Here is a 15,897-nt window from a genome sequence, read left to right on the forward strand (position 1 = left end):
ATAAATAAGCTACTTTAAATCTTGGTAAAGAGGACCTATTATGCTTTTCTAGTTTTTCCTTTCCTTTAGCGTGTTACATAGCTTTTTATGCATGTAAATGGTCTGAAATGTTACACAGCTCAAAGTACATGCCAGATGGAGTACCTCTCTCCCACAGAAACCACTTTTCTCAACTGCCTAAAACACCTTGTTGGAATTCCAGCCCTTTTCCTTTGTGACAAGATGATGCAATCTCGTAACACAATCCTTGCCTACTAGCAAGCTTGACATGTCCTCTCACAACGCACAGCAACTACTGGAGAGTGACTTTCAAGATTGGACTCTGGCTCACACTAGTAAGGTAGAAATGACGCCATTGGAAAAACTTCTCTGTTTGCAACTGCTCAGGAAAAAAGGGGCTGTCTGCAGACTACGGGACGGGGCAGAACCTCTAGGAGCAGAACCGCTCTAAGACATAAAGGAAAAGGGCTACACATTACATATTTAGTTTCATGCTTTTTCAATAGGTAAAATAAACAATGATCAAGTAAGTTTTACTGGAAATAGACACACAAACCTCTTCTTTAAGTAATAGTGTAACTTGAAAGCCAATTAAAGAACAAAATAACACAACAAAAGGCACAAATACAATATTCATTAAGTTTTATACATATACAAATAAACAGTATGTTTAAGAAAAATATTCTGATTTGTAAGCCCACTCACAACATACTTCATGGAATCGGACAGATGTCCAATTATAACTGATTTTGATTGGGTACTGTCACTTAAAGAGCAATACAGCATCAAGCTTATTCATTTCACTTTACCTGATATCTCACTCACTATGCTGTGAATATTTTGAGTATTTCTAGCACACTGAACAAATGCATGTATCATTAAAAACGAAACAGATTTAAAGCAATTATAGAGAGTTTGTAAACAACTGCAACAACCAGTGCAATACCTGTGTAAATCGTATAGTAACAATGTGTCAGCTCTATTGTTACAGTATAGGGATACCCCTCCTAATTATTGAGTTCAGGTGTTTCAGCCACCACCCATTGCTAACAAGTGGATAAAATTAAGCACATAGCTTTGCAGTCCTAAAAGACAAACACTGGCAGTAGAATGAGTCGTACTGAAGAGCTTGTGACTTCAAACATGGCACTGGCATAGGATGCCACCTTTGCCACAAGTCAGTTTGTGAAGTTTCTGTCCTGCTAGATCGGTCACTGTCAACTGTAAGTGCTATTGTAGTGAAATGGAAGCACCTAGGAGAAACAAGAGCTTAGCTACGAAGCAGGAGACCACGCAAACTTACAGAGTGGGGCTGCCGAGTGCTGAAGCGCACAGTGCCTACCTTTTGAAATTTTAAAATATATATATTATGAGAAATGTACATCACACATGCATCATGCACACAATTTAACAGAATATGTTTGCATTTCCTTAAACATTACTTTAGAACATTATCTTTTGAACATAAAATTTTTACATTTTCTTGTTTTTCTGGGCAGGTCTTCAATTACAAAATGCCTTTTTGCACCTCTATGTATGGCACAAATAAAAAGAAAAATGAAACTATAAGATTTTTAAAAATTGTATTTTGAAAAATCAACATTGGGGTGACAAACACGTTACCATAAAGCTAGTTAAGTCAGAGATCCAAACTCAGCCTCATTGCCTCACTCAACCCTCTGCAGGGTTGCAGAAAATGCTAGCAGGGTGTCCGGGGCAGGCCATCTGAGAGGTGTTGGAGCCTTTGGTTTCAGAGTGACAGAAGAGGGGAGATAAAGAGAGAAATAAAGGAGGAGTGAACTTCTGACTGTAATTGTAGCCTCATATCCGATACTGATGGCAGTTTAGCTTATGAGGACTTCTAAACATTAGCACTCAGGTAATCTTAGGCTACTTGCCTGAAGTCCAAAAGATCTCTCAGTTGCAAAAATAGTAATAATTTAACTGTAGTGTAATCTCTTAAAATCTTTATCATAATGATCTCTTAATAATGTTTTTTGTGTCTGCATTAGGGCTGTATAATATAATCATTTATTTGTTTCTGTGAAATTTGCATTTACAATACTTAAATCACTGAAGTGCAATATAAAAATGATCCCTTTAATTGATTTACTAAATGTAAATGCTTGTAAATGTTAGTGCTTGCTGTGAGCATCCTAACCAATCACAGCTCCAGATGAGCTTCATTGTGTGTTTGGATTTTCAACAATAATGTAGGCCAATTTTTGACTACATAGCATCAGGGATTCATTGATGTATTAATGAAATGTTGTAAATAATATCAGGCTTTGAATATGTAGCAGTATAATCTTAATGTGAAACTTTATCCATATTGTGCAGCCCTAATCTGCATATGTCTTTGCATGTTAGGAGTGAGTACAGGCCAATGTTACTAAAGGAAAGAAATCTTTGTTTATAAGATCTGCACAGTCCATACTGAAATGTGAAGTGACATTGGATAAAAGTGACATACATGATATGAACATCAGTGCTGATGCAGGTAATTTGTAATTTGCAATTTATCAAGTACTTTGTCATTTACCTATATACAAGGCAGGAGGACAATCTACTCTTTTATTCTGGTTGTACAATACTGAGTTTCCCTGAAATTCAACAATGAGATGTCCATGGTTCCCAAAAAATCAACTTCTGGTTCATTTAACCACTGTGATAGCAAAGTTGGAAAAATGTAACATTTGACAGAATGTTCTGTTCTGAACGTTGCCGCTGACAGTGGCAGTATTTTCCGTCAGAACTTCATTGAAAATAATGACAACCGGTTTGCCAGTCGTCCGTCTACTGCAACATTAACACTGCAAAAGGCCTTCAAAGCCACCAACTGCCCCCCCACCAAGCACATGCCCATGCGCACATACATGCACACTGATACAGATATTACTGCTGTAATACGAATAACACAATTGTTTGCTACTGATATGAGTTTGGTAGTCAATGAATCAATAAATAGAGTCATTATACATTTCTTCTATCATCACTCAGAGAAACACTTTGAGAAACAAAGTGTAGATCAGCCTACAAAGCAACAGCCCTTACTGGTGAAACTGTATGTGTATTAAACAAAATAAATGTTGTATTCTTGTATTTTGCTTTGTGTTATTATATTATTTAATTGGCTTTTAAGTTACACTGATACTTAAAGAAGAGGTGCATGGCTGAGGGTCCATTTTTAGCAAGACTAATTTTCCTATTGATTAAGTATGAAACTAAAATTGTAATGTGTTACCACTTTTTCCTTTATAACTTTGGAATGTAGCCTGCTTTTTATCCAGCTAAATTTGAAGACTATGTGACTGCGTCATACTCAAAGCTACATGGTTTGGGGAATGAAAATAAAAGCCAAACAGTATTTTGCAAGGAACAAAAACATAACCAAATATGTAATCATCCTTAACTTTTCCAGAACTGGAACATTACCTTAAAATGTCAGTCAGCAGTTAATGATGTAATTTTTTCATTCCGTGCAGACACATAGTCATGCTGGTACGGTGGCTGTTGATTGATCACAACTATGCATGTCGCTGCTGCTGGAACAACCTTGTATCTAAATTTTTGTTTTTGTTTTTCAGTTTTTGAGATAATTTGAAAATGTCTGTTGCTCTTTTTACATTATGTGTAAATTTCATGACGAATGGACCAATAGAAACAGCCCAAAAAGTCAGGTTCCATTGACTTGGTTTTGTTCCAACAGCAGCAATGTGCTGTTTTTTTTTAAAAATATGAGCATGAAAAAAACCTAACCTTTTATCACAATAAAACATAATATATTTTGCAATATTTACAACTTATACAATAGATACATATTTTACATATATACATATATCACTTAAAGCAACATGGTACCTAAACCAAAGCTGAGGCAGAGAGAGAGAGAGAGAGAGAAACATCATAAAGGAAGAAGAGGGAATGAAAGGTCACAGAATGAATGTATTAAGAGCAGATCAAGCAAAGTAGAAGCCTCTAATGCAGTTCCTTGATGAAGCATGGAATGTGATGAAGTCTACCCTTCAAAGCAATTTGATTTTAAAAAGACAGTTTACTTCATAATGATGCATAACACAGCAGAATGAATCATGATACATGTTTTGTTACTGTATATAGGATTCAAATACAATTTATAAGCTTAACTCGCATTACTCAAAAAAACTATTTTGTTCAAATAGTAAAAAAAAAAAACACACCTAACTGTGGTTTGTAATATCCAAATAAAAATTACATTAAATACAATTTTAACACATTTACATTTAGGAGGCTTGTGATATCTTACAAAAACACAAAAGATACAAATATATAGCTGTTATAGGATCCCCTGTGCGTTTACCAAAAAGTATCCCACTACTACTACACGGAAAAGCGTATTGTGATTTGGCATGATAACAATAATATACTGTCATATTATCTACCTTTACCTATTTGTCAAGCTGCACTAGTACAAAGGCACCAATAGAAAAATCCTTGGCTGAAACAGAGATTAAATTTCATTACACTCTGTGTCAAAAACTGAAAGCAAAACAAATTGACCATAAATAAAAACAGCATACCAAAAATAAACATACTAAAATTATTACAGTATATAGGCTACAGTATATTCCAAAAATCCAATGTCCTCAACAACAGAGAATCGTTATTGCATCCAAGGCACTGAATACTATTATTGTTAGTTACCGTTTGACAATGTCATTTGTGAATTGTGACAAACTGTGCCTGATGGTGTCTGTGAGCTTGCAATGAGCTTCCTTTTTGCTTCTGTTGTTTTGTATTCTGAATATTGAGCAGAATGACATAATTTCAAGCATCTAACCTGCAGTGGAAAAGTTCTTAGGCATTGTACCCCTTCTTGATACTTGCATGATCAGTGATTACAAATTACACCTGTCTAATATCCCTTGTAAAAACTGTGAAATAGTTCCACATGGTTGACATTTTCACTGATCTTTGGCTGCGCAAACTGCTTGAATGCTTGGCATGGAAAGCAAAAAAGACATTGTTTTAGTCACCATTTCTCATTTGCATTACCATTAAAATTATTTCTAAAGTCTGTTTTTTCCAATTTGCGATAGGCGTATTTAATCTTTGTTTTTTTCAAAATTTAGGTACAGCCCTACTTCGGGGTTTAGTGTTCTTGCGTTAGCACATCAGAACTAACCCATCATGAGCTGAATTAGATGTGTTGCAGCAGAGGAAGCACTAAATGTAGCAGAGAGCATAGAGATCCTCCAAGAATTGAGCTTGTTGCCACTGTCATATGGCATACATGAGAGGGTCTTGGCAAGGCTGAGCAAGAGAAGGATTATGTCACCAACCAAATGGTTTATGGGACTGAACACTATTTGAGTGCACAATACTAGAGCCATTATAAAGGTCATAGGCATCTGCCCTCAAGGGTTTTTTCCTAGAATGCAGCCTGAAATAGGAAGATATAGGTAAATTGAACAATAGATCGATAATAGAACAATAGAACAATAGAATTAGGTGCTCTGTAAGGTGAAGTGGTGAAGTACACACTACCACTGATAAAAGGCATAGCGGTGAAGTCTAAAGTGTGCCCTTAGGCAAGCAGCTGGGCGTGTGAAGTGTGCCCTCAGGCTGGGTGAAATATACACTAGTGCACATTTGCTACACTACTGTCACCGTAGCCTCAGGCACAGTGGAACACAATCGCTGAATGTGGCGGCATAGATGTCTACGCACACATACACAGCCCATTTGCTAATCGCTACAACATGGAAGACACAATTCTAAAAATAACTTGCGCACGCCTGCATGCATTACACTTATCTACAAAAAGACCAACATTCCTTGAAACAAATGATCAGGGAAGGGGAAGCCTCAACAGCAGTTTCATGCCACAGCATGGAACATGCTTAAGTCAAAATGCAAGACACATGGCTGCATGCAGTACAGTTATCTCTGAAATGACAAACAATCCTTTTTTTTCCCTCATGTTTACGGACATTTATATTTAGTCTATTGGTTGGCCGATATTAACAGCCCACAGTATTACTGGTATCGGCCGATAATTAGTGGGGGGGGGTTGTGGTCGCAGCACCTGCAGGACTTGAACTTCTGAACTATGAAAAAACAATTTAACTAAAGTCAAAACAAACAAAATTCAAACGACAAACACGCAAAGTGCTGTAGGTAACTCTGCCACCACAGTTACAATATCTTAAGTGAATTTCTGTTGTTTATTTAAGTTTAAAATATGTGATAATTGGGACAGACAATACTATTACTCATTAAAGCACTATTTAACTCAAACATCTGGAGTATAAAATGAAAATTTAAAATATAAATATAAAATTATATTGGCTGATGTTGGTTATCAAAATTTCAGTCACAAAATTTTAATATCAGTCAGGTCTTATAAACATACAGTTATACACACTTGAACACCATCTGTTTTTATAAGCCATCTGTTTCATGTTTAAATTGTTTTTAGGGGCAGTGGACCCTGTAACAATGAGAGAAATTCCTTAAAACACACATACACACACACAAACACCAATCTGAGAGGCATTCATTATTGATGTACTTTACAAGAGGGAAAAGAACGTAGAATGGAGACCAGAGCACATATAGAACCTTCTATCAGAGTTAGAGATCGTGTGTGTGTGAGAGAGAGAGAGAGAAAGAAAAAGACACAGTGAGATGATTTGAGGTTAAAAATAAAGCTTTCAATTATGAAAGATTTTTATTCCAGGGTTTGTGAACATCTCTGGTCTGTTTGAATCTCCCATAGCAAAAAGCCCCGCAGCAGGGCCACTGTGCTGTGTGTAATATTGAGCATGGGCAAAATGGTAAAAATATAACATCATGGTACTTGATGTGCATCACAGTATTTTGTTTTTCTAAGGTTTGTAAAAAAGTTGTAAGAGAAAAAATGCACTAGCAAAGTGACAGAAACACATTTATAAAAGGATATAAAAAACTATGAATAGGGTGGGCAAAATGATGATTTTAATCATCATCATGACAAATTACATCACAATATGCTTTTCTGAGCATATCTTGGGTATCATTAGTACTTTAAAAACAGTGAACTGCATGTTTCATGACAGATTGTAATAATTGCTGTTTAATTGGATGTAGTGCAACACTATGTGAAATGCTGAAAATAAGTGATTTCATTAATAAATTCTTTGTGGCACTTTTGGTTCTTTTTGTTGGTTCAAACTTTGAAAAACTAATCACAGTGATGCATAATATATATCGTCATTTTCACCTATAGCACCCACCCCTATATGGGTAAAAAAAAAAAATGTAATACAATATCTGTAAAACATGTTTAACTTCATAAATAAATGTATGAATACATTAATAAAATAAAAATAATGGCACAATGTGTTGACACATGCAGCTATTCAGTGTTTTAGAAATACTGACAATACCCATGATATACTCAGAAAAGTGTACAGTAACACAATTCATCACAATAACAATAACAGAACATTGGCCACCCATAGACTTTAATTGCCAAATATGAAGCCACAAAGGTGGGTTTTATATCTAGTGTTAAGCAACAAACTGCCTTGCCTGTTTACAGATTTGTTGACTTTAGTGTTACTTGTTTACTATTATTGAGTATATATATTCACTATTGTTTATAGATTTTTCAATCTTTTCAAAAAGGAGCTTGTTAGCTGTTCACAAAGACCACTATTCGCTTGAAGGCCTTTCCGCATATGTAGTGGAAAACAGTACCAATGAGTTTGACACTTGCCAGAAATAAAGTGGGTGTATGACAATGACAAAATCTATTTCAGCCTTTTGAGTGTTCATCTATATGAATAATCGTTACGCTATTGTACCTAAAATGTGATAAATATGTAATTTGCTTACAAGCATCCATTAAATGTGTTCAACTAACAAGATAGCAAATGATGCCTAATAAGCATCAATTTGCTTCTAATACACGACAAAACAGGTCAAGGACCCTGACTATGATGCACCATCGTCCAGTCTAAAACTAACTATTGTCACAAAGTGAAGTCTCAGCAAGGAAAAATGCTGTGGCTTAATGAACATAACGAATCCCAATGTGTTATCACTCAGCCAGTAAAGGGTTGCATCTCATGCTCAACGTTTTTTCATTATAATCGTCTACAGTGGCTTTAGCCTTTTGTGCAGTAGTACATATTCTGTGGAAGCGTGTCAATTCACTAACGTTAACTTGGCTTATTTCAGAGATTAACTGCCAGTATTACAGGCAAATTTTGCAAGCAACGTTTTTCTCTATTTAATGTATGTGTAAAGGCCTTGAAGATCACATTAAACTTATTTCAACGACAGGGCTCAAATTCGGCAAATTCATATTCAATGACTTTCAGAGCCAAATTGCACAATTAACGTTCACGCGGGCAAAATTTCAGTTTAAAATGTACCGGTCAAACGGTCCCAACGGTCTCACAGTCAACAGTTCAGCGCCTAACGCAACGTTACTGACTGGCACTTATGTGGAATCCGCTAAACGAAATCGTTATGACATTGGACAATAACCCCCTTGACCATCAAATCCATCACACAGCCAAAAGCACAACTGGCAAACTGCCAGACTCATGAATATCAACACCATGACCAAGCTAACGTTCATCAATTTGGGGGCGTTTGGTTTGGTTTCGTAGACTTCGCAGCGTTCCTTCATTCGCACCATAAGCAATGCAAAAATGTCAAACTACAATCAACAGCATGGGTAATCTCACACTAGATACCGCTCTTACCTGCAGAGTGTCGACTCAGATCAAGAAGACGTAGTTCCTGGACAAAAAAACAGAAATAAATCCGTAACAGTGTCCACCGTGTGTGTATCTCTGCTGGAGTCTCGCCGTGTGGCTAGAATTAAAGCGCGGCTTGCCAAGGATAGAAGGTCCCCCTACCGCCAAGACTCATCTCAAGCGTGTGTGTGAGAGGGAGAGAACCACGGTGCTGCAGCAGCGTTGTTTTTCCCCCCACCCTCTTCCGACAAGTCCCGCCTCCTGTACTTGGAATGGCTAGAAGTATCCCAGTTCGTGCGCTGGGATTGGCTGGTTGTTCTTATGAACTACTAGCTAATCCCAGAGCAGGAGGCGGAATACTACTTCCAAAGGCGGCTGTTATATTTACTCTGCTATAGGTACTTAAAAATTTGCCTACAGTTTTAATGGAGGTGTACTTTTCTAGGTATTTTGCAAGTTGTTTATTGATTTTACATATATTAAGCAAATGTAAGAGTAATCTACTTTTATTTTAGTCATTCGCATTTAATTCCTAATTGTTTTTTTACCTGTCGGTGACAGCCCCTGGACTGCCTTTCTGTTGCTCAGGCTTCAGCAGATCCCTTCAAACTTCAGTTCATATGCTAACAAATGCTGGATATAGGCTCATAAGAAGTTCAACTGCAGTTCTGTGCATTTAACTCTTTACTGGAGGAGTTTTTGGACCTGATATTGTTTTATTCAAGCAGTGGTTGCTACTCCTGAGTTACTCGATTCATTCTTTCATTAAAATCGTTCGTCCACAATAAAAATGAGTATATGGCTGCGTCCACATCAGCATACTGCTATACTTTACATACTATTCTAATGAATGGATTTCTAATGGTGGCGTACTAGTTTTGACATACTAGTTAGTATGGTAGTATGTGGTTTTGGACGCAGCATATGGTTTAGGATATCCTTTCCGCCCCTACTAGCCACTCACCGAACAGGAGACGGTTTTCGGATGGTGGGGGGAAAAACAGCAGCAACGCGGTGATTGATCGGACTGGAGCCGAAGCGGGAGGCGCCAAACCCTGGAATGGAATAAGCTAAGCGGCATCTTCCCGGAGCAGCTCTGACGTCACATACAAAGTGCATTTTAATTGGTTAACAAAAGAGCCTAGTGTAAAAACGCAGGAATTCACAGAGATTCAATGAATGAGAGACATACATTCCTGTGGGATGTCGATCAGTGAGGACAATAACCCGACTATAGGAAGATATGCACACCTAAATACAGACATACACACACACACACACACACACACACACACACACATATGCCTATGTTTTGTTTTTTTAACAATTTGCTTAGGTGCCTGTATAGGGACATATACATATACATATATATGTAGCCCTATACAGGCATCTAAGCAAAGTGTTTGTGATCAATTTTTTTTATTTGTTTCCTGTTAATCAAGCAGTATTTTATCACAACATTACAGAACTGCAGGAAATAAAAAAAACAACCCCTTTACCCACCCCATCCCTCCCTGTCCCACTGGTCCATCCATCCCTATTTCCTGTACATACTTTATACTATTTACTAAGTAAGATTTAGTGCAAAGGATGACATTTCAAAAATAAAATCAAAGAGACAAAAAAAGAATGTTAGCTTACAAGATCTAAGCAAAGTGTTGAAAAACCATTTATCTGGATAATAAACATTTGGTTCTAGATTTCCCATCAACAACCCCAGCCATCACATAGATTTGTTCATTTCCATCACCAGAGCACCTGTTTTTGATTAATAAAGCATTGATTGAGCCAAACCAGTTACTGAATGATAACTCAAATAATACTGGGCTTCTGCAAATAATACTGGGCTTGCAGATGTTTAGAAATGGTAAAATGAAAACACTGCCACACAAAATCAATACTTTTTGTGTTAATGTCATTTTTTTCTTCTAATATTGGTGTTTTCAGAAATACATATACACGTGCACACATACCTATAGTATACAAGCATGTACACACACACATATATGCACACACAAACAGATACAAAGGCATGCATGCATATAAATATAGACACAAAATAAGCAAAGCCACATATTTAATTATAGTATGTTAAATAATGAATAATTTCAGTTCAGTCATAATGTTAGTATGGTAATTGACGATATGTTATGCAGCATTTTCTGTCACTTCTGTGCAGTAATTCTGTGCTCTGTGGAAGGCTCTGCAATATGATCTAACACATGAGGGCATGCACTAGAGTGGCTCCTGTTGCGCATTCCCTTATGCCCCAGGCACCAATAACCTGATGTAGCAGTGCTTTGTGCTCCTTGTACAGTAAACTATGGCATTCTGCACTTTCTTAATGTGATTCACTGTGCACATTAGGGAAGAACCACAGACGCCAATGATCTGATGTAAAGAACCAGGACAAGGCATCGAAGTATGTGGTAACGCTCACCCACAATCATTCTAGTCTTAGGAGACTCATTCCTGACAGTACTGCTGCCTTGCCTACAGAGTCCCACTGATGACATCCCTTCTTAATAAAAATAATGCATGGCCACACCTTACTAAGGCATGGAAATGGGATCCTAATGCTTCACCACAACTTACTAGGGTATATTAAGTAAAGCATGAAAAGAGATAATCAAGTTGTAGTAGTTGATAGAGATCACTACTGAACGCTACATTATGTAAGTTTTAGGGGATTTGAAGACCGCTCTGATTGAAACATGCAGTTGCACGAAATGAGCGGAAGAACATTTTCTAACATCAGTTGTGCTTCAGATCCAAAAAACGTATGTGAAATCTGACTTGACTTTTAAATGATTTGCAATAGGGCACAGATAACATATATATTTTTTTTTCTCCTGACTCAGTACTTTCAATTTTAAGAAAAAAAATGTACATATTGCTGTTTGATTATCAACTTGATTATCTCATTCACATGCCCTAATAAGTCATTGCCACACATTAGGATCTCATTCCAATAGCTTTGTAAGCTAGTATGTTGTGGCTACAGGTTATATTTAGTAAGAAGGGATGTCACCAGCTGGGTTCTTTGCTTGCCCATGGAAAATCTTTGATTATATTCAAGATGGGGAGGTAGTTAACTTAAGTGACTAAGTGATTCCTACATTATTTTGTTGCAATATAAATATGCAGTATCCACTTTTCTTGAACGTGACAAGATAATGTACTTGTAAGCAATTGGAAATGAGCATATGGGTCTACAATAAATGCATGCAATTGAACAATCCCTTTGTTTTTAATCTTAATAGCAATAATTACTGAGTGAAATACCTTCTGTAAATGGCTAAAGCTGAGGCTCCCTCAGTAATTTGTTCTATTCAAAATGACCTCATGCTAATGGAACAAATACAGCAGTGCACTGTGTTGTTGTTGTTATTGAGTGTGGTGCCTAACACTGAGGTGTATATATATATGGGCTATGGTATTGCAATCCAGGCTACCTTTGGTAATTTGGAGAAATTACACTGATATCTCATACGAATCAATCAATCAAATCCCTTACAAATTACATAACTGAATCTTTCTTCACAGCTTGTACTTTAGCTCTCTCTCTCTTCTCTTTCTTTATTCTCACCCTATTCTCTTACTTTCCACCCCTCTCACTCACACACACACAAAATGAAACAAGTGTAAGATACATAGTTTATCATCATTATGAGAGCATGTCAGGTGATTTGGGTGGGTATGTGCAAGGCAGATTTAAAGGGTGAGTGGGGACAGAGGGTGCAGAGTGTTCTGTGGATGAAGTGATAAATTGGCTAGACATGTCTCACAGAGACATGGTCAGAGATCACCTTAAATAACAGGTGAGCAAGCAATGGGCTTCAAATAATAAACACAAGGAAACACTCACACACACCTGACACACACACTGTGGTAAAAACGAATTTCTCAGTCCTGCAGATGCATTTTGTTATGCTAATAAGGCTATGGTATAGAGATTTGATAGCAATATATCTTAGCATTAGCTTATCAATCATACGTAAAGGATTGAAGGCTAGATGAGTGCCCGTTGAAATGCAGATGACTACAGGTCTAATACTGGTTTTAAAATGAAAAATCCATCAATGTAATAATCTCCTGCTGAGCCTTCTAACATATTTTGTGTAACTTGACTCATGGCAACACGCTTATCACACCACATTTCAGCAATCTGATTGGCTGCCGCTGGAGAAGCTCACATCTCATTTGCCTAAAGTTTGGCCAAAACAAGAGCGAGCAGAGTCTCTGTCAGCTTGTTGTGTCATTTTCCTGGGTAGAACTATATTGACTTCTATCTCATTATAGCAATTGCATCATCAATCAATCCACTATTCGTGATTTCTCAAGATAAATTCTGTCAAGTAACTTGAATGGGGAAAAAATAAGTAGCCTGTGTCATGATGTCACTATGTGTGTTATGTATATGCTGCCTGAGAATTTCAACACCACATCTTAAAACATCTTTCTGTGTCACATTGCGTTCTGTGAAAATTAAACGTCTGTGCAAATCAACTCTAATTGGGAATATGCTGATTGGAGAATGAAGCCAATTTAATTGCATTTAATTTCTAGCCACTGAAAGTTAACTAGACATCCATTTATATTCTGATGATGATCTGACATTTCATGCCCTTAAGGAGATATTTTGTGCCTTTTGCCATTTTTCATCTTCAGTGGTATTTTTCCATAAGTCACATTAGTAACTTGCTTAAAATGTCCAAATGTCATTCTGGTTTCCTCATTTTTAGCTTGGACTCATTTTTATCTCTATTTCTTCCTTTGCTGCCAATACTCATTGGCAGAGTAATTAATACGAACCCACTTCACCGACCAATATGCATTTTATAGTAATTATTTATGTCTTTGTAGGAGATTAGCTCATAAATACTAACCTTTATCAAAGTAAAAAAATAAATAAATAAATAAGAAGCACTGTCAGCTGTTCTATAACAGCAATTAGACTTGGTGCATTTTACCAATTAGAAATGACAGTTGACTCCCTATTCTGCTAATCAGAGATAGCAGCCCAATAAGAAAGATTGCCCTTGGTCTGTTCCTCTCTGTATGCTTGGCCTCTGATTGCTATGACAGTGTGACTAACAAGAAGATAAATACATTCATCTGTGTGCCCTGTAAAGGTGAATCTCATCCTGGACACCAAATCACCTGTCAGTCATAAATGTGAAAGTGTTTATTAGTTTGTTGAGTTCACCTTGATAAAGTTTTGCCATGTAACACTAATACCAAGTAATATAACACACATAGCACACTTTGGAAGTGTGGTCATATAACTTAAAGGAATAATTTGGTTATTTACAAATTCAAATTTAGCTCCTTCTCCACTTATACCAGATATAATCAATCAGCAGCTACATATATGGAGTCCAAATTGTGTTTCTTTAGTTTAGAAACGGAGCTATGAGGCTAACATTGCTAACAAACTCTAGAACTCAATAGTCCATCCTAATAGCCCAAATCATTTCTATAAAAATACATACTCAGTACACACATAGACCATGGCTGGTATTCACAAAGCAGGACTAATCTTGAATCAGATTCCTCTGTGTTTATGATACTCATTCCCACAAATAATAATTCTAGATCAGCACTCTGACTCCTGAGGTGGTTTGTGAACAAAGTGGCTGCCTGCAGCTTTGTTTATTTCTACAGTTTATTTACAATAAGTCACACTGTGTCCTAAACCACAAGAATGAATCTGCACAATTTTAATGAAGACCTGGATGTGGTTTGAGCAGATCGAAAGAAGTTTTGGTGATGTATTTTTACAGAAACTATTTGGGTGACTATTGAGTGTTTGTTAGCAATGTTAGCCTAGCCTCTCTAGTTCTAATATAAAGACGCTACAATTTGGAAAAAATTGAAAAAAAAAATGCGTTGGCATTTGATAATATTATATTATTATTCTATATAATATAATATTATTCTCTTATTATAAAGAGAATAATAATGAATAATTAATTATTTATAATTATAAATAATCATGAATCTGCTGAACAATGTGAAAAATAGCATAGAGGAAACAATAAACAAGGGTCCATGCTATACTCTTTCTTTGATTATTGTTCAACCAGATGGCTCCAGGGCTCTGGTTTAGAACCAATGTTTAGTCATTGAAATGATCTGCCCAACATTTGTCCCAGGCTACACACTAGCTTGTATGTGGATGACAATATTTGCACAACAAAAGCCAATGGGTACTACTGCAAAGAATGAGACAAGTTATGACTAAAATGGCATTGGCCCAGTCACGCTCAGCTACAGCTGCCACACCACAACATTTTCAAGTAGAGCAGTTACCCTATGGAATGTTTTATTTATCTGATGACAATAACTCAAATTGCAGTTTAAATCACTACAAAAATTCAACAATAATTTTTATCATGTAGAGTGAGAATGAGAAATTTGGCTCAAAACCACCCTAATAACCTATAACCAACAAGGACACTTCCTCTGGATCATGGTGCCAACCAAAACAATTAAATGCAAGCATGCTGAACTTCTTAATTCTCTGAGTCACTAAGTCAGCTTGATCTTACCTTTGCCTCAACCATGAGAGCTTGCGCATGGACCCTTCTACCTCTTTGACCATATGCTTTTATTCTTAAACATAAAGCTTTCTAAACTTAAACCTTTCATTTTTGAGAGATGAGAGAAAATCATACTCCATAGCCCAGACCTAAACATCAGTGAATGTGTTTGGGATTATTTTGATTGAGAAAAGCGGAAAATGCAACCAAGTTCTATGACTGAACTTTGAAGTTATGGATACATATCCCCGGAGATGTCTTTGAACAACTGAAAGCAAGTCTTCAGGAAAGAATACAAAAAAATCTGTAATAAAGGCAAAGGGTAGAGACAATAACACTGAAAATATATTATATTGGTTTTTGCGACATTTTCTGCTATTTTCCTAATGCCTAATGCACTGTAGCGCATTCTAAATGTGAAATCAATGTTTCACCATTCAGCTATTAGATGGTGAATGTCACTGGCTACATGCTCTGGTCTGAGTGAATTGGTCAGACCAGAGCATGTAGCCATTCACAGTCTTGTGTGCAAAAGAGTAATTCGTCATTTTTTTAATGACCAATTACTATATAATACAGCATAAACAGCACTGTGAATTGTATTACTCTATCTCATCAGT

General features: G+C 36.6%; 1 protein-coding gene across 1 annotated transcript in view; it reads right to left on the minus strand.

Moving 5' to 3' along the window:
• The window catches only part of dlgap1b (discs, large (Drosophila) homolog-associated protein 1b), a 163,065-nt gene extending 154,158 nt beyond the window's left edge, over positions 1–8,907 (minus strand). Inside the window, exon 1 of the mRNA XM_036564679.1 lies at positions 8,739–8,907. The gene's annotated coding sequence lies outside the window, so the exon portion shown is untranslated. The remainder of the gene's footprint in view (positions 1–8,738) is intronic.
• Positions 8,908–15,897: the final 6,990 nt, after the last annotated feature.

This window comes from Colossoma macropomum, unplaced genomic scaffold, assembly GCF_904425465.1.
Source record: "Colossoma macropomum unplaced genomic scaffold, Colossoma_macropomum, whole genome shotgun sequence".
Classification (NCBI taxonomy): Eukaryota; Metazoa; Chordata; class Actinopteri; order Characiformes; family Serrasalmidae; genus Colossoma; species Colossoma macropomum.